Here is a 23,676-nt window from a genome sequence, read left to right on the forward strand (position 1 = left end):
CTCTACCTGGCCCTCCAGCGGGGATTGGTCTGGATATGAGCTCCGTGGCAGATGTCTCTCTCCCTGGGTTGCCCGTCTCTGGAGCATCTATGTCCTCCATCTGTTTCTTCACCGTTGAGAAATGCTGGGCTGTGAGCGGCACTCCAAATCCAGGAACCAATGGTCTAGCCTCAGACTGGGCCGGCACACCCGAAGGCACTAGCTCAGTTAAGTCTTCAGCGTCGGAGTCAGCCAAGACGCTCTCCGATACAGCGGAAACACTCTCATCCATCTCGGGGGCTCTGAAAGAGACATCAGGCTGGCCGTACAAATGCTGCCTCTGTGTGATCTCTGCCCAGACACGAGAGGCAGTGCCCGTGGCTTCCAGAAGAGGAGAGGTAACGATCGCATCCAGGAATGACACAAAGACAGAAGGGCATCTTTAAAAAGACGTTCATCGTCAATGTGTTTACTCTTTTAGAGAAATATATACTCTTTAAGAGGGCTGTCGAAGCGCTCAGGTGCGTAGTTTTTACTGGCGTGCAGAAGAAGAGAAAAGCCGCTGAAATCTGCCGTATTTCCAACAGCACATGCTCTTTAGAGGTGAATGGAACAGCAGTGGGTTTTACTTTGCTCACTGAAACATAACCGCTCTGCTCCGAACAAAAAATCCTCCTTTTATACCCGTATGTCCGGGGGAGGGGCATGCAAATTCTGTTCGCCAATTCTCATTGGCCTTTTCTCAAAGATAAGAGGTAACCAAGGCTCACAAGAGAGACCCCTCTAGTGTCACTACATCGACACAATGTCGAGTGAGTGACAGAAGGGGAACTACAAATCCCTTTCTACTGCCCCTCTCAAAGAACCCTCCAAAAAGCCAAATATCTACCCCATTTCCTATTAAACAATTCCAATTTTCCCAGCCTTCTGTATGTCACCTCCTTGAATGCCGCCACCCCACCCATCTCTGTGCACCACTCCTGAAATGAGGGTGCTTCAGCTGACTTCCATCCCCTAAGAATGATCCGTCTGCGATCATAACTCTGGTTTGGATAAAACTCTGAACCCTCAACCAAAATTCTTGGATCTTAGCACACCATCTTCTGACTGGCATCCCCAGCAGGTGGGTGTGTCTTTAATACCAAGCTTATAATCTATGTAATTTTTTAAACTGCGTAAGGCGCACCCTTGCATCTCTAGATGTAGACTTTGTTTTTTAGAATCCTAGCCCACACTCACTCCTCCAATACCAATTTTATATTTTTCTCCTATAACGTCTTAAAAGAAGTTGAAGCTCCATCCCCCAGACTCTGAATTAACAGGGAGTAATACACTGATGGCTCATGTCCTTTTCCAAAAGCAGTAATCACAACTCCCAGAGTATCTGCCACTTTAGGGGGTGCATACTATTCCTAAAAATAGTACAGAGCATGTGGCGCAGCTGTAAATACCTAAATATTTTTCAAAGGATCTCAACACTCCACTCTTAAATAGGTCACCGAGCATATTAACCTCCCTCACAATCCACTCTGACCAGCAGAAAGGGGACTTATTAATACATAATTGTGGGTTCAGCCATATGTTTGAGGCAACATTTAAATATATGTCATTATTATACACTCTGGACACTTTTGTCCATACTGAGTGCAAATGCGAGATAACGGAGTGTAACCTAATCTCTCCTGTTAGTTTGAAGCCAGTTTGAAGGCTTTGCAATGTCGAAATTGGGGCAAGAACTTCCTGTTCAATACAAAACCAGAGAGGGGCTCTCTCAGGTGGAAATGACCAATGAGCCAAATGTCTGAGACCGAATGCATAATAATAAAGCAAAATCTTGTTAGGCCTAGCCCACCTTTGTCAATCGGATTATGTAACTTATTAAAATGTTATCAGACTTTGTTATGCTATTAAATTGAAATAAGTGCAAGGGATATCTATAGGGAGAGATTGTAGCAGTTAATTGAATTTTGGAATACATTTAATTTTAATAACATTAACCTTCCCAGTCATAGATAAATGTAATGAAGCCCATATACCCACATCGCTTGAAAACCTTTTTATTAAAGGGTCAAAATTAACTCTAACTAAATCACACAAATTTGCTGGGAATAAAATACCAAAATACTATGCTGTCAGAACCAACGCTTCGGATTTAGTAAAATTCACTCTGTATCCTGACAACTTAGAAAAGGAATTCACAAGTTTGTTTACCCATATAATCTTTAAGCTATTAAGGTTAAACTTATTTGGCTTGCTGTCCACGGAGGAGGGACTCGATGAACCAGCTTCAACTCGAGCTCTGAAGTATCCTACCCGGGAATATTAATAGGAGATGATTAAGTGGGGCTAGATGCCTAGGTTAAAGGTGGAGTTGGTGAGGTGGAGGGTTGCTGGAAACAGCTGAGACAGAAGAGAGGTAAACAGCTTCTTATATACTCTGTCTGTTAATTGATTATTAGATGGAATCGCTCCTCCCGAAATTACTTTTAGGAACTTCAATTAATAATTCTGTTGAGGCAAGGCATAGATCTTGTTGGGTCAGAGACAAATAATAAAATATCATTATGCTTCATGCCACCCCCCTCCATCCCTGGAAAATCATCCTCCCTTCTTATCACACCCTACCGGATGCCCCTATCCAGAGTAAAATAATCTGAAATTAATCAATTTTTTGAACCGCCTCTACTGGGTGTCTTTAAAGTAATTTAATCCACCCAATAAAAGTATTCCCGAATCCATACAATTCCAAAATCTTAAAAAGATAATCCCATTTTACTATATCAAAAGCCTTTTTAGCATCAATTGAGGTGACAACGACCGAAATCTGATCATTCGCCATTGACCACATGATATTAATGGAACACGTCATGTTATCAGAAGAGTTATGGCCCCGAATAAACCCCACCTGATCTGTATGTATAAGAGATGTATAACTTTACTTAATTGGTTAGCCAACATTTTTGACAATATTTTAACATTTAGGAAGTTCTGATGATTCCACAAAGTTTCTAATATTCTCTGCAGTAGACGAAGATGTGGAACTATAGAGATCAAGATATCCTTTAAAAGAATTATTAAGATCAATAGCTGAGTTAAATATATCACCACCAGCAGATTTTACTGAGGGAATGGTATAAAAAGAATCTCTTTGTTTTATATATGTGGCCAGAAGCTTCCCCGCTTTGTCTCCTGACTCAAAGTGAAGTCAAGTCAAGTCAAGTCAAGTGGTTTTTATTGTCGTTTCAACCATATACAGTTAGTACAGTACACAGCGAAACGAGACAACGTTCCTCCAGGACCATGGTGCTACATAAAAACAATATAGGACACACACAGGACCACGTGAGACTACACAACTAAATAAAATACCTATATAAAATACCTATATATATACCTATATAAAGTGCACGTGCAAACATGTGCAAAAAGTACGGGACAGTACAAGAAATTTCTGACAATGAACAGGACAATAGGCACAGTGAGAGACCAGTACACAGTAGTGCATAAACATAACATACTATGAGATTGTGTTCTATGGACATAGCAGTTATTGAGGTAGCAGACAGTTATAAAGTGACAGTAATAATTAAAGTGCAACTCAGGACACGTGTGTGTGTGTGTCAAACCAGTCTCTGAGTATTGAGGAGTCTGATGGCTTGGGGGAAGAAGCTGTTACACAGTCTGGTCGTGAGGGCCTGAATGCTTCGGTACCTCTTGCCAGACGGCAGGAGGTTAAAGAGTTTGTGTGAGGGGTGTGTGGGGACGTCCACAATGCTGGTTGCTTTGCGGATGCAGTGTTTTTTGTAAATTTCTTTGATGGATGGATGGAAGAGAGACCCCGATGATATTCTCATTTGTCTTCAGTATCCTCTGCAGGGCTTTGCGGTCCGAAACGGTGCAAGTCCCAAACCAGGCAGTGATGCAGCTGCTCAGGATGCTCTCAATAGTCCCTCTATAGAATGTAGTGCGTATGGGGGGTGGGAGATGTGCTTTCCTCAGCCTTCGAAGAAAGTAAAGACGCTGCTGGGCTTTCTTGGTAATAGAGCTGGTGTTGAGGGACCAGGTGAGGTTCTCCGCCAGGTGAACACCAAGGAATTTGGTGCTCTTGACAATCTCCACAGAGGAGCTGTCGATGTTCAGCGGAGAGTGTTCACCTTGTGCTCTCCTAAAGTCAACAACCATCTCTTTTGTTTTGTCCACATTCAGAGACAGGTTGTTGGCTCTACACCAGTCCGTTAGCCGCTGCACCTCCTCTCTGTATGCTGACTCGTCGTTTTTGCTGATGAGACCCACCACGGTCGTGTCATTGGCGAACTTGACGATGTGGTTCGAGCTGTGCATTGCTGCAAAGTCGTGAGTCAGCAGGTTGAACAGCAGTGGACTGAGCACACAGCCCTGGGGGGCCCCCGTGCTCAGTGTGGTGGTGGTGGAGATGCTGTTCCCGATCCAGACTGACTGAGTTCTCCCAGTCAGGAAGTCCAGGATACAGTTGCAGAGGGAGGTGTCCAGGCCCAGCAGGTTCAGCTTTCCAATCAGGTGCTGAGGAATTATCGTGTTGAATGCTGAGCTGAATTCTATGAACAGCATTCGAACGTATGAGTCCTTTTTGTCTAGGTGGGTGAGGGCCAGATGGAGGGTTGTATATATTATTCAACATGAATAATGAGTAATATCCAACACTTGAACCTGCATCATATATGTCATCATGTGCTTTGCCCATCGACAATGTCAGTGTCAACTTAAGATGCTTTTCAAAAGTCAGGATAAATTTCAGTGTGGAATGCAAGCATAACTTGGAATGTGTGATAATAAAAAGATACTTTTCACTAAAGTCATCTCAGAGCACGCTTGTTTTGAGTTGATCCATGGTGCATACAGAAGCCACTGGTTGATTGCATACAAGTTCAAAGGCACATGTTGATACAACTTTTTTGGAATAATTTTTAAAGCTACAAAAATTTCCTAAAAGCTGTTTGTTTCATGAATCAAACTACTTGTTTATTATAAAACCAAAGTGTGGAAACTAAGTCATTTTCTCTGCATACTTAGGGCTGCTACTAACGATTATTTTGATAATTGACTAATCTAACGATTATTAGAACGACTATTTTACTATTCGGACGATTATTGCAATGATTAATCATTAGCTCTTAACCGACTGTTCAGCTTGTGCCTTGACATAAAATGTTGTATTGTGCTTACTAACAATAAAGAGGAAAAAATTATCTTTTAAAAATACCTCTAAATGACATTATCTGAATTAAAGAGGAAAAATACTTGGATTTTTTATTGTCACTACAAAATATCCTATTGTTATCAAGTGTTTTTTGTCTTGTTTTCCATTTAAAATGATCTACATATCCTTAAGAATAAACATATACTTGAGAAGCAACATAGAAGATATTAGGACTTGCTTTCAGATAATGTATCTTGAATAGGCCTATAAGTGTATTTTGCATATACGTGTGTTTTTTTCACTTGTATATACTTCTGTCTGGACAGTAAAGACAAAATATATTTATATTCAAGATATAAACCTTATATAAACCACTTCCTTATTGTTTTAACTTAAAAAAAGGATGCATTATAGATATAATGTCGGGGTGTTTCCTTTTTAGACGCTCAGATATGCAAGTTTCGTTTCAGCAGAATGCCATTTATGGCTCTGCTTTATTTCACATCACGTCATGACAGCAATGTATTTACTTATTTTGAAATTTTTATTATAATTCCCTCATACTCTGATTATGTAACGCGCATTACTTGTAACAAGGTACTCCCAACACTGTTTGGGAATACATCTGAAAATTGCCATTTTATGTAAATGCACCCTTAGAAATGCTTCAAATTAGGGTCAGATGAATTAAAAAAACATCCTAATTATCCAGGGATTCATTAAGACCATAGTTAACAAATCGTCCAGTCACCTACCTTCTAGTCAATTTTGAAAATATGTAGTTTTACACATCCCTAGTACTATACGAACACAGTACTGGGTGTTCCCCATCACCGCAGAATAGATGGTCACTTAAGAGTTTTTGCTTTCATGCAGATAAATACCAGTTTGTCAAAGAGAATATTACAAGTGAGTGGAACAACTCAATCTGTTTAACAAGGCTAATGCAGTTTTATTAATATGTCAGTGCACAGTTGTAGTAATGGATGACAGCAAGGCTCCTAAATGAAACAGCAACAACTTTTACACAGCTGTGAGATTACAACAAACTTGCCACCGAGTTCTGGTTTGGAATAGCAAATCAGAATTGCCAACGTAATCTAGATCCAGTTTCCCTCGGTGGTCTATGAGTCATCTATATAAAAGTTCATGAGGCCTAGTGAAACAGATAACATCAGAACATTGATGAACCCATTTAGTGTAAATTGCAGGCCAGGCTGCTGGACAACTACTTTGTATTGCTGCAGTGTCACATTTACTCCTCTGGTGATTTGTCACTGGCTGTAAAGATTGGCTCCAACCCCTGGAGAGATGGGTTTAACCGAAGGGAATGACAATTATTGTTGTCAACAGCAGCAGCATACCACTCTTTAACATGTTAATAGAGCTACATTATTAATATATTAACATGTTACAGTTGAAGGGTTGGATCTGTTTGCAAATTAAACATACTAGATCAAGAATGAGAGATAGAAAGTGATAAAAAGACTGAGCTATCTTTGAGAATCCCTGTCTATTATGGTCTGGGATCTGCAAAGATGTACCACTTTCGGCTTGTGCCCCCAGCCTGACTCAAGGGGAAGAACCAGAATTGGCAAACGGAAGGTCACCGAGCTTGAAGAAATTTGGTGAGCCTTCAATACAAACAGGAAAATGAAAACAGCCACATAAACACATAAGCCCACTACAATGCACAAGCATATGTCAGAAAATGTCAATTAAAATATAAAAGGTGAAACCGACATGGCGAGATAAAGAGAGCTGTAATCTAAATAGGACTTTAGAACATAAAGTTTTTCCCTTCTAAATGTATCTTTATTAATCAGCATGTTACGAGCCTTTAATAATAAACAAACCGATTTCTGTTCTAATTTTGTGAAAATTAATTAGATGTCTGGAATGGATAAGGAAAGACTAAAATTACTAGTTGGTAGACTAGTCTCTCATTTTAATGAAAATATACAACAGTTTTTTAAATGTTTTAAAAAACGTTTTCTAAATTTTCTCTCGGGACGCCCCTGAACCCACATTCAGCATCATTCCACAGTCACAAGGGCTTCTATGCCCCATACTTGGGTATCTGAATCTAAGAAAATATAAAAAATATTTAATTTTAATGTAAAAACATTCCAACAAATACTGGACTGCTATCACTATGCTTCATAACAAACAGATGATCTTTTAACATTCATTTTCAATTGCTAAACGGTAAAAGACGGTAAAATTGGTAAAAGATCCCGCAGACCCCACTGGTTTGGCCGTCTCTGGATCCCCTGTGCAGTTTTGTAGAGACTATTTTGACTGTTTAGAATACATTTTTTCTTCTTTTCTTCCGTCAACTTTGAAATAAAAAAAAAAGAAAGTGCAATGTGTAAATGTATATCGAGATAAATATCGATATCGAACAATATGAAAAAGATTATCGTGATAACAATTTTGGCCATATCGCCCAGCCCTAATGTAGGTTAATAGTACTAAATATTGTTACATTTATAAAAGTGATTAAATATGCATGTGTAGTGAAACAGTGTGGAAAACATGCTTTGATTATTTGTAATATTTCTTTTTTTGTATTTTACTTTGTCAGTTTTTTTAATCTTCTGTTCAAAAAAAGACATTTAAAGTAATTTCAGTGCAAATTGATACTGTACATTTGAGATTTTGAATAACAACAGAAGGCTGAAGAATATCTAAATATATTTTATGTCGCTGTATCACCCAGCCCTAGTCCCTCTCAATTTTCTTCAGTGCTGAAAAGAATTGTTTTACTTTGTTGTTTGTTTCATTAGACTAGAAGAGAAAAGGGATTAGTATTTAAAGCTTGTATTTGTTTGGTTTTCTGAACAGTGCAGATATATAAGTTTCCAAAGCCAATCTGCTCTCCGTAATGCTGTAGGTCTTTAATTCACTTAGTGAATAGAATAAGCTCATTAGAGAATATAAAAGAACTGTGTGATTCTTGGTTTCTATAATTCTTCTCGTGGAGTACCATGGCCAATACTGATCCTGGAGTCAATTAAAATGTTCTCTGCATCCATCAGTTACCTTGCTTCTCACTTTATTAAACTTAAAGCCATATGTTCATTGTTGATAAATTGCCAATTCAAGATATAAAATATGGTGTATGGATATGAGAATTTAAGCTTGATCTCTTTCAGCAAAAGTCATAGCTGATGCACAATTTCTCAAGTTTTAATTGGAACCATACGCCAAACTCAGTATTTGTGTCATAAAACCAGAGAGGGATTCCAAAATGTGCGGCCCTCCGTTTCAGCATTAGAGAACCTTTGTTTTGTTTGTGTGCAACTCAGGACATGTGTGTGTGTGTCTGTCCAGTCTCTGAGTATTGAGGAGTCTGATGGCTTGGGGGAAGAAGCTGTTACACAGTCTGGCCGTGAGGGCCCGAATTCTTCGGTACCTCTTGCCAGATGGCAGGAGGGTGAAGAGTTTGTGTGAGGGGTGTGTAGGGTCATCCACTATGCTGGTTGCTTTGCGGATGCAGAGTTTTGTGTAAATGTCTTTGATGGAGGGAAAAGTGACCCCTATGATCTTCTCAGCTGTCCTCACTGTCCTCTGCAGGGCTTTGCGGTCCAAAACGGTGCAAGTCCCAAACCAGGCAGTGATGCAGCTGCTCAGGATGCTCTCAATAGTCCCTCTATAGAATGTAGTGGGGATGGGGGGTGGGAAATGTGCTTTCCTCAGCCTTCAAAGAAAGTAGAGATGCTGCAGGGCTTTCTTGACAATAGAACTGATGTTGAGGGACCAGGTGAGGTTGTCATATGTCGCGTGTCGCTGTAGTGTATTGGCACAATTTCCTCACAAATGAATTGTTCTGTGAAATTCATAATTGACACGCTGTTCTTTCCATTTTCCCTTTAGAAAATTAGCCATAGTTTTTGAGGACCTTTTTGATGATTTTCTTCATGAGCTATTGTTATAATTATCCTCCAATCTTGGCTCAAAAGTACTTCAAGTTGAAGATAACTTTGAAAGAATTTTCACACCATTTGAATGTGTCATCGTATCAGAGTTGGTTAGAATGCGTCTTCGTTCCATTGAAACACCCCTTTGCCTTGCTATCTGGCAGGGAAACAGGAATGGCTGTATCACAGTACCATATTCTTTCCTGTCTGTGCAAGGTAGGCTAGAATTAGACAGCAGCAAATAGAAAGAATTCTCAGAATTCTTGGAGCACAGAATGATGTCCACTTTTTTTATTCCATGGATAGTTTATTTAAAGAAATACAAGAAATGAGGGAATCTTCAAGAGCTGTGAGGTTTTTGAAAAAAAAAAATTAAATAAAGCTGAATGAAATGTGTAGTTCTGTGCCTCTAGTGGCACTATAATCTCTGAGCCATTGTTGCTGTGTTGGCTAGTCTTAATGCTCAAACAAACAGCAATGTTGTGAAATTTACATAGCCACATCTTTGGGGGAAATTGATTTACTTGGATAGGATTAAGTATTTGAACATTAACAAAAAATTACAAATTTCACCTTTAATGACATTTTTACCCAACTAATTTTATATGTTGAGAAGCAATACACTTTTACTTGCTTTTTGAGGTTTTTCTTCTTCTTTTGAATGCATCATGGCTTGAAATTAAGACTTTTTCTTAAAAAAGCCTTTCTGTCAATGTGGCCGCATCTGTTTTATGCTCTGAGGAGGCAAAATGTTGTCTGGGAAAAAACTTCATGGCCTGACTGTGTGTGTGTGAGTGTGTGTGTGTGGTGGTGGGGGTGTAAACGTCTGGGTTGTTAAGAGGCCATCCCCATGGGCCATTTCATGTTACAAAACAAAGTGTAACAGTCAATGTAGTTGCACAGTTTCTACATTCAGTCATCAAACATGATTCATCCTTTAAGCTTCTTGCAACTCACTGGAGTGTTATGGGTAGAATGCAAAGACTTTTGGCTTCACCTTAGCACATAAATTAATTATAGACATTCATTCTTATACTTTTATAGTGCACTGTTCAAGGTTGACAGGAGCCCTTAGAGAGCTGAACCCAATGACACCAACACTTTTTTATATTATTCATACAGCATAAACAACAATACATCAGTATGACAGGGATGCTTTCTACACTCTTTTCCCTTTTGACTTTGAAGGATACTGTGCTTTGAGATTTTGCTGTCAGATGTCTTGTCCATGTCAGTGTCAGTTTTCTGAAAGGGGGGTGAGTTGTCATGACGGTTGTTAACACCTGGAAGCATAGAGGGCTTTATGAAAAACGTTATATTTGTAAGGGAAAATACACAATTAACATTATGCTGCTTATTACACTTATCTAATAAAGATAAATGGACATAAAATATTGGTTTATAAACTAATAAACTTTGAGTTTATTAAATAATTTTATAATGTGAGAAGAGACCATTTGAGAGTCCCAATCAACCTAATCAGTCCTAATGTTTGTTTTGCGATAATCACCACCTGACTGTACATTATCCCACATATTACATGCATAATTTACACATACATTTTAATATTTATGAAATATTGATTTGAGTTAAACTTATTTTATTAGTTTACTTGCATGGAGACACAGAACACGATCATACCAATGTAGAAACTGTTGGTTTCTCTGATGAGCAGTCAATTATACAGTGTTGCCAATGACAACCAACATTATAAAAAGATATTTCACAGCTAAATGCCATGATTGACTAATAAGAATCAATGTGTTTTTCAGAGAGCTGTGCAACAACTTTCAAATATCTGCTGATTTTAATAATCATGCATGGATTTGTGCAATGACAAATATTTGGAGCTAATTTGTGGCGATAAGCCTGTGTAGTGCATAGTTCATAGGCTAATATTCAAAGTATTTACAAAGGTGCAAATGGCCTCTGCACAAAGGCTTTTTAGAAAGCAATTATGTGATTTGTGCATTAATTATGCTGTTAAATGAGAAGTTTCCTGCTGGAGACAAAACATGTGTGGCCAAAATCACACCTCATTATCAAACATTACAGTCCTGGGTTTGCCACTGGCATTGAAAAGGCTTGTGCTTAATGCAAACATAGTAATTGAACAGCCAGAATGACCTTAACTCCCTAATGTTTGATTCACAGCTTGCGATACCACTTTGCCCAGTTGCATCTGTTCTGAACAGCTGTAATGGTAAATTTCATACTGTGCCATTTTTTAAATTTAAGACACCTTTGGACATTCAGTCTGTTTATCCAAACTAATCTGAACTGTCGTTCAAGCAATATAAATCTGATAATAATCAAAACTGATTAGCATCATAATTGCCTTCACTGTGGAAAAATATATTGACATCGGAGATCGAAGATGACACAGAACCTCAGTGGCATAAAGAAAATAAATTTTCTCTCCCAGATTTTTAGTGTCTTTGATAGCTACAAGGACTAATTCTGTTTTATCTGATTTATGGAAAATCCAGCCTTTCATGTTCATTAAACTTTGGAACAAACAGAAAAATACAAATGAATTAAGATCATACGATATTGTGGCAAAGAAAATGGTTTAGAGTCAAAATTAAATGTTGGCTCATGAAGAACTCATCATACAGTAACACCCCCCCTGAAAACTGCCTTACTTAAATTTTAGGATGCTAACATTTGCTAACTCAGCTGGTCTTATTTTCAAGAGTTCTCGTATGTCCTAATAAAGAGTAAAAGTAGCTTCCAGCACATTATATCATGCTGTTATCCTTCAGTGCCACGTGGAAAGAATTCCTTCTAAACTGCCTTCTGCAGCATCTTTTGATCCCAATGCTGTTTGTTAAAAGCACACTGTTGCCTACTAATTGTTTATACTTCCAGGGAATGAAAACGTCTCGGGTTATGACTATAACCCTTGTTCCCTGAGAAGGGAACGAGACACTGCGTCGTTGAAAACGACTCTTTGGGGAACGCTCCTTAGCGTGCGCCTCTGAAGTATGAATGAAACTATTTCAATCTTGATTGGTGTTGCGTTATGACGTAACATGTGACGGCATAACCGGATGCATAAAAGTGACGCCGGCACACACACACATTAGCCTAGCGATGAAGCAAGCCGCTCTCAGGCCTTGAGGGGCGTGGCAGGACGACGCAGTGTCTCGTTCCCTTCTCAGGGAACAAGGGTTATAGTCATAACCCGAGACGTTCCCTTCCGAGGGAACTCGCACTGCGTCGTTGAAAACGACTCTTTGGGGAACGAATGCCCACTAGGCCACGCACCAAAAAAAGGCCTTTCCTAGGGTGAAACTGAACTCAGGCACTCAGCTAGGACGAGAGCACACGTGCGCCAGGCGTACTAGGGAGGTGCAGACTATAAAACCTGATGAAAGTGTGCGGGGTAGCCCAACCGGCTGCTTCACAGATCTCCTGGAGGGGTACTCCCGATAAGAGAGCCCTAGAGGACGCCATGCCTCTAGTTGAATGAGCCCTTACGGCCTAAGGTGAAGGCAAATTGCGCACCTTGTAGGCCGAGATAATAGCCTGAACAATCCAATTACTAATGGTTTGTTTCGAGGCAGGGAGCCCCTTCCTAGGTGACCCAAAACACACTAACAGTTGGTCCGACCTCCTCCAGGAAGAGGACCTCTCGAGGTAAACGCTCAAAGCTCTGACAGGGCAGAGCAAATGGAGCCTCTCTTCTTCTGCCGACACATGAGGTGGAGGATGAAATGCCTGCAGGACCGTAGACCGTGCCGTGTTAGATGGCACCTTAGGCACATAGCCAGGTCTCGGTGCAAAATGGCTTTAACTCCGCCAGGGGCAAACTCCAAGCAAGCTGGCGTCACTGCCAGGGCTTGAAGATCACCCACCCTCTTTAGAGAGGTAATAGCTAAGAGAAAAGCCATCTTGAACGTCAGGTCCTTGGGCGAAGCCGACTGAAGGGGTTCGAAGGGGGCCAGGGATAACCCTTCGAGAACCACCGCCAGGTCCCAGGCAGGAACCCTGGACCTGGTTGCCGGTCTCATCCTCCATGTACCACGGAGAAAACGAATGACCAGCTGGTGCCTCCCCAGAGGCCCATCACTCAGTGGTGCATGGAACGCCGAAATGGCAGCCACGTACACCTTAAGTGTGGAAGGGGAGAGACCCGCAGAGAAACGATCTTGAAGAAACTCCAGAACTGAAGCCACCGGGCAGTTAACTGGATCTAATTCATGTTCTCTACACCAAGTGGAGAACACATTCCACTTGAGGCCATATAATCTCCTAGTAGACGGAGCCCTAGAGCTAAGTATGCTTTCAACCACCAGCATTTAGGTACTGAACCCCCTCAGGGGCCAGACCCACAGTTTCCACAGCTCTGGACGAGGGTGGAAGACTGTGCCCCCTGCCTGAGACAACAGATCCCTCCTCAGAGGAATCTGCCATGGCGGAGCTATCAGGAGTGAAATTATGTCTGAGAACCATACTCGGGCCGGCCACATCGGGGCAACCAGAAGAAGACTGATGCCCTCTTGGCGGACCCTTTCCAGGACTCCCGGGAGCAGAGCGATCGGGGGAAATGCGTACAGGCGAAGCCTCGGCCAAGCCTGTACCATGGCGTCCAACCCCAGTGGGGCTGGATGTGAGAGGGAGAACCAAAGTGGACAGTGGGACGTCTCTTGAGACGCGAATAGATCCACTTCCGATGGTCCAAATTTGTCCCACGTCAACTTCACCACCTCTGGATGAAGTCTCCATTTCCCGGGCCTCAGCCCCTGCCTCGACAGGATGTCTGCTCCCTGATTCTGAACCCCCGGAATATATATTGCTCTGATAGACAGTATTTTCCCTTGGGACCATATAATTATCTGATGTGCCAGTCTGCACAGAGGGCGCGATCTGAGTCCTCCTTGTCGGTTCAGATAAGCTACCACTGATGTATTGTCCGAACGTACTAGGACATGGTAACCTTTGATGTCTGGAACGAAGCTCCTCAGAGCCCTGAACACAGCCAACATCTCTAGACAGTTTATGTGCCAAGAATGATGATGGTCCTGCCACAGACCCCTGGCAAAGCGGCCGTCCATGACCGCGCCCCAGCCAGTGAGGGAGGCGTCTGTCGAAACGGTTTTCCGGCGACATGACGCTCCCAACACTGGCCCTTGGGACAGGAACCAAGGTTTCTTCCATATTAGCAGAGAACGAAGGCACCTGCACGTTACTCTGATTATACGAAATGGATTCTCCTTGGGGGAAAACCCCTTGGTTTTCAGCCACCACTGGAGGGGCCTCATGTGTAGAAGGCCCAAAGGTACAATGTTGGATGCCGCTGCCATGAGGCCCAGCAGTCTTTGAAATTGCTTTACAGTGATGGCCTGGCCTAGCTTTAACCTGGCCACCATCGCCATAAGGGACTCGATACGTGCAGGAGACATGCGTGCCTGCATCGTAACCGAGTTCCACACAACGCCCAGAAATGTTGTGCACTGGGATGGTTGTAACACACTCTTTTTTGTGTTGAGTCTCAACCCTAAACTTCAAATGTGGCCAAGAACGACATCTCGATGCCGAACCACCATTTCTCGTGACTGGGCCAGAATGAGCCAGTCGTCGATATAATTCAGTATACGGATGCCCTGAAGTCTCAGTGGAGCAAGAGCTGCATCCATACATTTGGTGAATGTGCAGGGAGATAGTGCTAGGCCGAACGGAAGCACCCGATATTGGTAAGCTTCGCCCCCGAAAGCGAACCTCAGGAACCTCCTGTGACATGGAAGGATGGATACATGAAAATAGGCGTCCTTTAGATCTATCGTGACAAACCAGTCCTCGGATCTGTTCTGACTCACGATGACAGGAATAGTAAGCATTTTGAACCTGAACCTCCTCAGAGACCGGTTCAAAACTCTGAGATCTAAAATCAGCCTCAACCCCCCATCCTTTTTTGGAACTATGAATTACCGGCTGTAAAAATCGGACTCCCTGTCTGAATGAGGAACACGTTCTATGGCCTCCTTCAGCAGCAGAGATTGCACTTCTTGTTCCATCACCTGAGCCTGCCCCGGAACCACTGTAGTCTGCACCACCCCAGAGAATTTTGGGGGGCGGTGCCCGAACTGCAGTCTGTACCCTGATTTTATTATATGCAGGACCCATGCAGATATGTTGGGAAGATGATTCCATGCCTCTACAAAATCTACTAAGGGAACCAGCCTCTCGAGTGGCTGGCTCTGTGGCTCTGCGCAACTCCGCGATATCTTCGGGAGTTGGCCCCTCCCCCTTGTCTAAATCTTTCAGGAGATCGGCCTGGTACGCCTGCAAAATCGCCATTGAGTGCAGGCATGAACCAGCCCGACCTGCCGCCATGTAAGCCCTGCTTATTAATGCAGATGTATCTCTGCAGGGCTTACTGGGCAGCGCCGGGGTTTTCAGGGAAGATGCCGACTCAGGAGAGAGGTAACCGGCTAAAGCCTCCTCCACACCAGGCATCTTCCCATAGCCCATATCCCGTGCCCCTAAAACATAGCTGTAATCGACCACACTGGGGGTGGAGACACGGGACGAATGTGGTTTATCCCACAATCTCGAGATCTCTTTGTGGAGATCGGGAAAAAACGGCAAACCCCGGCGCTGGGGTTGTGACGTGTGCTGCAGGAAACACTCGTCTAATTTGCTTCCGACGTGCGTTCCCTGCTCATTTTGTGGCCAGCTAATGTTAAGTCTGGCCACAGCACGCGTCACAACCTGAACCAGCTCCTCATAAGCCTGGCCGAAACCCGGCGTGCTTGGCTCACGGTCGTCCACATCAATGCTGAGCATTTCCACTTACTCGGAAGCAGAGAGCTCGAGCATTGGGACCTGATCGTGGGCAGAAGAAGCCGCGACGTGGGCTTCTGCACCACTCACAGTAGGCTCGGGATCCTCAAACGAAGAATGAGAAAGTGCCAGAGCAGTCTCATTCTCATCTGCAAGATCCCGCTGCGAACCCCACGATCTCAATCGCCGCGCTGCCTCAACAGACGCGGGACCAGAACTGTGGGGAACGCGAGCCTGACCGTGCTCATCAAAGCACGCCAACCGGGAGCGCAGCACTCTCAGGGGTAGTGCTTCACAGCTTTCACAGGCAGATCCCTCGAGAGCTGCCTGTGCGTGCTGCGCTCCCAAACAGTTCACACACAAATCGTGCGTGTCCCTACCCGTAATAAAACGAGGGCAGGGGTGCACGCACTTCTTGAGCTGTTCGGTGGCCATAATTCTTTTAAATAGGACAAACAACACCAAATAAGACAAACAATATACATCGAGCGCTTGCTGGAGAGCGAAAGCTAATGTGTGTGTGTGCCGGCGTCACTTTTATGCATCCGGTTATGCCGTCACATGTTACGTCATGACGCAACACCAATCAAGATTGGAATAGTTTCATTCATACTTCAGAGGCGCACGCTAAGGAGCGTTCCACAAAGAGTCGTTTTCAACGACGCAGTGCGAGTTCCCTCGGAAGGGAACTACCTTAAGCCATCAAAGAGATGTTCATTAATCCTCACATAAGTTTTCTGTAAGGAGAGCTGAGAGACCTATTTTCTAAGCTGAGAAAAAACAGGAATAAAACTAAATCCAGTCACAAAGCTCTTGTTTAGATATACTGCACAGAACCCTTTACATCGTTGCAAAATTGGTTTCATATGCTGTTTTAGCATACCCAATTCATTTATCAAATAATTCCAAATTAAGCGGATTTCATGTTTTCACTGGGACTGTGACTATGTACTGTCAAATCAATTTAATCATTTTGTTCTTTCATCTTGTCATTTCAGGATGCAATGTAATCACAGAAAACTGTGCTTTTTACATATAGTCTCTTGCTTTTTAAATGTGTTTTCCATACAGTATTTTGCTCTGGGATCAAAATTATTATGATTTTTAGCACTCGGTAATGAAATATGGTGAGACACTCAAAATAACTACATAAGTGGGTTTTACCATATAAGAATTAAACCTGAGTAAAACACAGCATGAGGCTCAAGTTGTTCTGAATGTTTACTTCTTACACTAGTTTAAATATGAAATGTTGTATACAATTTCTACTACACAGCAGTTTACAGCCTCTGGAGTTTTTTTTATTTTATGGCTTGAGGCTTGTAAAGCAATCCACAGAGTGGAGTTTTACGAGTGAGGAATTGAAATGAGATTTAGCGGAGGTGAAAACAAACACACACTACTAGTGTGCAAACCCAGAAATAATTGATTGTTTTGTTTTTTGGCTACATTTTAAGTTGCAGAGTTAAGGTGAATAAAAATCTGTCATCATTTACTCACCCTCATGTCTTTTGAAACTCATATTCTTACATGGAACAATAAAAATAGTTATTTATAGCAGAATGTACTAATTCCTCTTTTCTGGTCAATAAACTTGAATGGTGACCATGATTGTCAAAACAAGATTTTCAAGGCAAGATTTTCAGTGAATATTAACTAAAAGGGATAGTTTAATAAAAAATGGAGAACACATTTCAAGGAAAATTCAAGAAGGAAGACCTTCTGAGCTAAGATGTTTTTCTATTTTTCTTCAAATATGTCTGCTGAAGAAAGAAAGTGATTTCCTGTGATTTCATGAGGGTGAGTAAATAACTAGAGAACTTTGATTTTTGAGTTAATTAACCCTTTAATTTCCATAAGTTCCTCACGCAAAGCAACAGCACCATATAAGAAAACTTGGGATACATACAGACTGCTATTATTATTTGATATTTTTGTATTATATTTGTATAGCTATTTTTTTGTCCTTTTTGGAGTTTAACAGTTTTTGGTCCCATTCACATTCATTGTATGGGAGAAGAAGCATGAACTTCATACATGAAGCCATACAGATCTGAAATGTCATGAGGTTTAGTAAATGATGACTGAAGTTTAATTTTTGGGGGAACTACCTCCCATTCAGTGATTTTCTGTCTAGACATAGTAGATTTCCACTGGTGATCTGGATGGTCCCATTTGCCATCAAAAGTCATTTTTAGAAGTGGGACTGTTATTCAGGTTTACCATGTGTGTAGAGCGAGGGTGTGCATGGTGCTGCTGTGGATCAGGCAAGCTGCAAGAGACACACTGCCCATCAGACAGGGGAAGGCCAGTATTTTTAGAAGTGGAAACTCAGAGATGATGTTTACCCTTGTGGGTGCTGGGCCACACAAGAATGTGTGTCATGATGGGATGTTGTAGCAGAGGAATGTACCTCACAATCCCAACACTGTAGACCTTTAAAAAAGACAATAGTTTATAGCCTAAATTAATGTTGGATCATGAAGTGTCCTTGTTGGATGTTATTCTGTTGTTCTTGGCTGCCATCCACTTGCACCCCCTATGGGGAACTTGCAAGACACTGGTTCAGCGTAATGCAAACGTGGTGCTCTATTTAATTTGTTTGTGTCCAAATGATAAAGAAAATCGTTTAGGTTACGGATGTAACCTCCTTTCCCTGATGGAGGGAACGAGACATTGTGTCGGAGAAGCGACACTAGGGGTCTCTCTTGAGCGCCGAACATGCCTCTGATCTATGAAAAAAGGCCAATGAGAAGTTGGCAGATAGTATTTGCATACCCCGCCCCCGGACATACGGGTATAAAGGCGAGTTCATTCAGGATTTTTCTGAGGAGCCGTAAATGGTCCGGCCACTACAGTGGCTCGGCTCAGCGATGTGGCCGGGAGGACACAACGTCTCGTTTCCTCCACGCTCTCTCGACGTTGTGTCGGAGAAGCGACACTAGGGGTCCAATTTAAATCACGCCATGCACTGAGCCATGTACGTGTACTGCTGACACAGGAGCGGGCAGGTATTTTATGTGCACAGGCGACCAGCTGTGTCGGACTGCACGTACCCTTCCCCAATGCCCCCAAAAAGTCGTCAGAATCCTTCTGGTTACCCTAGACAGGGGAGATCTTACCCAGTTTGCTATTATTTCAGGGGAAAAAGAGCCTACGGAGACCACACCTGCGGTAAGAGGTAAGAGGGGAGGTAAGAGTGGTGAATACATCACATGGGTTTTTAGGCGACATGTGGAAAGTGGCGCAGTGGTATATCCAGCCTCAAGGGGGGGGGTTGCTACAACACGGCAACCGGAGGGCAGCTGGGACTGACAAAGGGAGATGTGGGTCCACTTTTGTAAGGGGACCGTACCGCGGATAATACGCACACAGGGAGTCCACGTAGGAGTCCTGCCCTGTGGAGCACCTATTCCAGTACAGGGTAGATTAAGTACGCGCAGTGGATTTGGTCGGCGAGTTCCTCCGCTGAACTGCGGACCCACAAGGGCTAGGGAGGAATCATCCAGGGATCCAAGGAGTGGGATCTCCTGGGAGAAAAAGCGCACAATTTTACCTCAACCGAGGGAAAGGGCGCTATGTGCAAGCGATTCACCTGGCCAGCCCATCAGTGTGTTACCGAGTTCTACTGGCTCGGACCTGAGAAAACACGGGATGATACTGACTCAACCCTGAGACTGTAAAATCTCACAAAGGTATTGGGTGTTGCCCAACCCGCTGCTCTCCATATGTGTGCCAGGGAGGTCCCCCTGGCCAGTGCCTACGAGGACACAACACTCCTTGTTGAGTGTGTTCGGACCCGCAAGGGGGGGGCACGGCCTGGGTGTGATAGGCCAATGAAATGGCGTCCACTACCCAGTGGGAAAGCCTCTGTTTGGAGACAGTGTTCCCTTTCTACTGTCCCCCAAAGCAGACAAAGAGCTGCTCAGAACATCTAAAGCTCTGCGTGCGGTCCAGGTAGGTACACAAAGCACGTACCGGACACAGCAACGAAGGAGCTGGGTCTGCCTCCTCCCGGGGCAGTGCTTGCAGTTTCACTGCCTGGTCTCTAAAGGGCGTGGTAGGAACCTTAGGCACGTAGCCCGGTCGCGGTCTTAGGATCACGTATGTGTCTACCGGACCTAACTCAAGGCAAGCGTCGCTGACAGAGAATGCTTGCAGGTCCCCGACCCTCTTGATGGAGGTGAGCGCGATCAGCAGGGCAGTCTTAAGAGAGAGGGCCCTGAGTCCAACTTATTCTAGCGGCTCAAAGGGAGGTCTCTGGAGGCCCGCGAGGACTACCGAGAGGTCCCAGGAGGGGAACAGGCTTGGCCGGGAGGGATTTCACCTCCGGGCACCTCTTAGGAACCTGATGATGAAGTTGTGCTTACCCAAGGACTTGCCGTCTACTGCGTCGTGGTGGGCCGCGATAGCAGTGACATACACCTTTAGGGTGGAAGGGGACAGCCTCTCTTGCAGGAATAAGAGCACTGAGGTCGATGGCCAATTTCACTGGTACTTGTGACTATGTGACAATAAAGGACTACTACTACTACTATTACGACCTAACTGTGCAGCTCTGCGGGTCTTCGGCCCGGGAAGAACACCAATTTGCAAACAAGCGCCACTTCAGGGCGTAGAGATGCCTGGTAGAAGGGGCTATGGCTTGGTTGATCGTGTCTAGCGGGGCAAGAGCTGCCTCTGCAACTTTCGTGAAGACACGAGGGGACAGAGACATGCCGAAGGGGAGGACTTTGTACTGGTACGTAGAATGGGTCGGTTTCGAGGCAGAATTGAGACATTAAAGTACGCGTCCTTCAGGTCTACTGCTGTGAACCAATCTAGATGCCGGACGCAGGTCAAGATGTGTTTATGCCTGAGCATTTTGAACGGGAATTTGACCAGAGCCCGGTTTAAAAATCGCAAGTCCAAGATCGGTCGTAAGCCGCCACCTTTCTTGGGTACAATGAAGTAAGGGCTGTAGAAACCCTTCTTCATTTCGGTTGGAGGGACAGGCTCTATCGCGTCTTTGCGTAAAAGAGTAGCGATTTCCACGTGCAGGGATTTGGCATGTTCGCATAGTACTGTGGTAGAGCGGACGCTCGCGAAGGGGGGCAGGGGCCTGGCAAACTGAATTGCATAACCGAGTCGGATGGTCCGGGCCAGCCAGCGAGACGGGTTGGGAAGTGAAAGCCACGCATCCAGACTCCGTGCTAGGGGCACCAAGGGGATGAGTATTTTTGACGTACCCGGCAGGGCGGAGCAGCGGGGCGGAGCAGGTAAAACGGAATTGGGAGGCAAGGGTGCGTCTCTAGGCTCTGGTTCTGAGAAAAGACTCAAAGCACTTACCTTGCTCCGCACACCCGGCAGGGGGTGGGTTGGTGACTGAGGAGGAGGTCCTGTAGCGGCATCCTCTGGACTCGTCAGAACCGGCCGGCTGGGGAAAAGTTGTGGGGCTGAGGGTGGGGAGTCTGCATCCAGCGTGCCTGGACTGTTGCCGTGAGAATGGCATTTGCGTGTCAGGTGACCCAGAGACAAAGGAAATAGCTCTATTATTAAGACTTTGGGTAGCGCATCCCCGTATGGGGGGGGGGCGGCAAATGAAATGAATTCAACAAAAGATTCTCCTCCCGGCCATGCACCGGGGGACAGAGTAGTCTTACCAGCTCCGGCGCTAACATCTCGGGCTCTGGGATGAGCGTCTCAGGAGCGCCTGGGAGCCTTCCGGGTCCTCGAGGAGGTCCGTGAGACGGGGGGTGTCTGCTTCCTGTGGGGTGCTCGACACTGACGCTGACAGCTGGGCCCGGGTTGAGGCAGAACAGGGTGTTCCTTAACGCACAGGATGTGAGATATGGCCTCCGTCTGCTTCCTCACCGTGTAGAACTGCTGGGCGAAGTCCTCGACGGTGTTGCCGAAGAGGCCGAACTGGGAGACAGACCCTGTGCAAAGTCAGGGAGGACGAGGAACAAGCCGAGGCTCCATACTGACCCACCCAGACTTGGTTCTCGGACCTCATGCTCATCGCGACAGCACCTCCCTGGCAGATTCCTCTGAGGACCTTCTTTCTCAGGGACGGGGCACAATCTGGTACCCATGCCCAGACCTCTGGAATCTCCACGTCTGGCCCTTGGATGGGACGCAGAAGACCTATGCTTTATGCCCTGAAGTTGCGTTTGTTCATGAATTGGTGTTCTTCCCGAGCCAAAGACCCCAGAATTGCGCAGTCTGGTCAGTGCTTTCCTTTCTGCAGGAGAGGCTGGAGTGGTGGCTGTCCCCTTCCACCTTAAAGGTATACGTAGACGCTATAGCCACACACCACGACGCAGTGGATGGTAAGTCCAACAAGACCTGATCATCAGGTTCCTCAGAGGCGCTCGGAGGCTGAATCCTCCCAGGCCATGCCTCTTCCCCTCATGGGATCTCTCCGTGGTACTCTTCATAGAGCCCTATTTGAGCCGCTAGAGTCAGTTGAGCTGAAAGCCCTCTCCTTAGAGATGGCCTTCCTGATTACACTCACCTCCATCAAGAGGGTGGGGGACCTGCAAATGTTTTCTGTCAGCGACTCTTGCCTGGAGTTCGGTCTGGCAGATTCTCACGTGATCTTGAGACCCTGACCAGGCTATGTGCCCATGGTTCCCACGACCCCCTTTAGGGATCAAGTGTTGAACCTTCAAGCGCTGCCCCGGGAGGAGGCAGACCCAGCCTTGTCATTGCTGTGTCCGGTGCGTGCTTTGTGCACCTACTTTGATCACATGCAGAGCTTTAGATGCTCTGAGCAGCTCTTTCTCTGCTTTGGTGGACAGCGGAAAGGGAATGCTGTCTCTAAACAGAGGCTTGCCCACTGGATCGTGGACACCATTTAATTGGCCTACTATACCCAGGCAGTGCCCGCCCCCTTGCGGGTTTGAGCAAAATCTACAAGGAGTGTGGCGTCGTCGTGGGCACTGGCCAATGGCACCTCTCTAGCAGACTTCTGCAGAGCAGCAGGCTGGGAAATACCCAATAACTTAAGATTTTACAATCTCCGGGTTGAGCCGGTTTCGTCCCTTGTTCTTTCAGGTACAAACAAATAGAGTTCGTTATACGGATTAGCTGGCCAGGTGTATTGCTTGCGTATAGCACCTTCCCCCTCCCCTGAGGCATTAACGTGCACTTTTACCCCCAGTTGAGTTCACGAAGTCATGGACCCTGGATGTCCTTCCTCCCCAGCCCTATGGTTTGCAAACTCGGCGGAAGAGTTCTTAGCCAGCCCCACTAAGGGGTCTAATATGCCCTGGATGTGGTCTACGTAGGGTCTTTTCCCCCTGAAAGAATAGGAAAGGAAAGGAACACCTTTCCCGATGCGTATTATAATGTTTGATGGACCCAGCCGTATCTAATACTCTCTGGAGATAAAACATCGAACTGCTCCCATGCTAGTTATGTCACTCCCCCCCTCAGGGATGTGGGGAACTACATGACATCTTTTGGGGCGTTGGGGGAGGTTATGTACAGTCTGATGCTATTACGCACACAGCAGCCTGCTTGCACCTGCATCAGCAGTTCACATAACACTGTTCAGCTGTTTTGGCATTTTTCTATAGTGACCCCTAGTGTCATTGCATTGATACAATGTCGATTGAGTGATAGAAGAGGAATGTGTCCCTCTTACCACAACACTGTACTAGCTGCTGAAATGGCCGGACCTTGTCTGGGCTCCTCAGCACAAAACCTGAATGGAATCGTATTCCAGCTCCTTTTATACCCGTATGTCCGGGGGAGTGGCATGCAAATTTTAATCGTCAATTCTCATTGGCCTTTTCTCAAAGAATGGGAGGTGTTTGGGGCTCT

At 44.6% G+C, this 23,676-nt stretch overlaps 1 pseudogene; it reads left to right on the forward strand.

The window, feature by feature from the left end:
- Positions 1-23,676, forward strand: part of LOC127642881 (A disintegrin and metalloproteinase with thrombospondin motifs 3-like) — a 216,424-nt pseudogene that overhangs the window by 61,993 nt on the left and 130,755 nt on the right.

Source organism: Xyrauchen texanus, chromosome 4 (genome assembly GCF_025860055.1).
Source record: "Xyrauchen texanus isolate HMW12.3.18 chromosome 4, RBS_HiC_50CHRs, whole genome shotgun sequence".
Taxonomy (NCBI): domain Eukaryota; kingdom Metazoa; phylum Chordata; class Actinopteri; order Cypriniformes; family Catostomidae; genus Xyrauchen; species Xyrauchen texanus.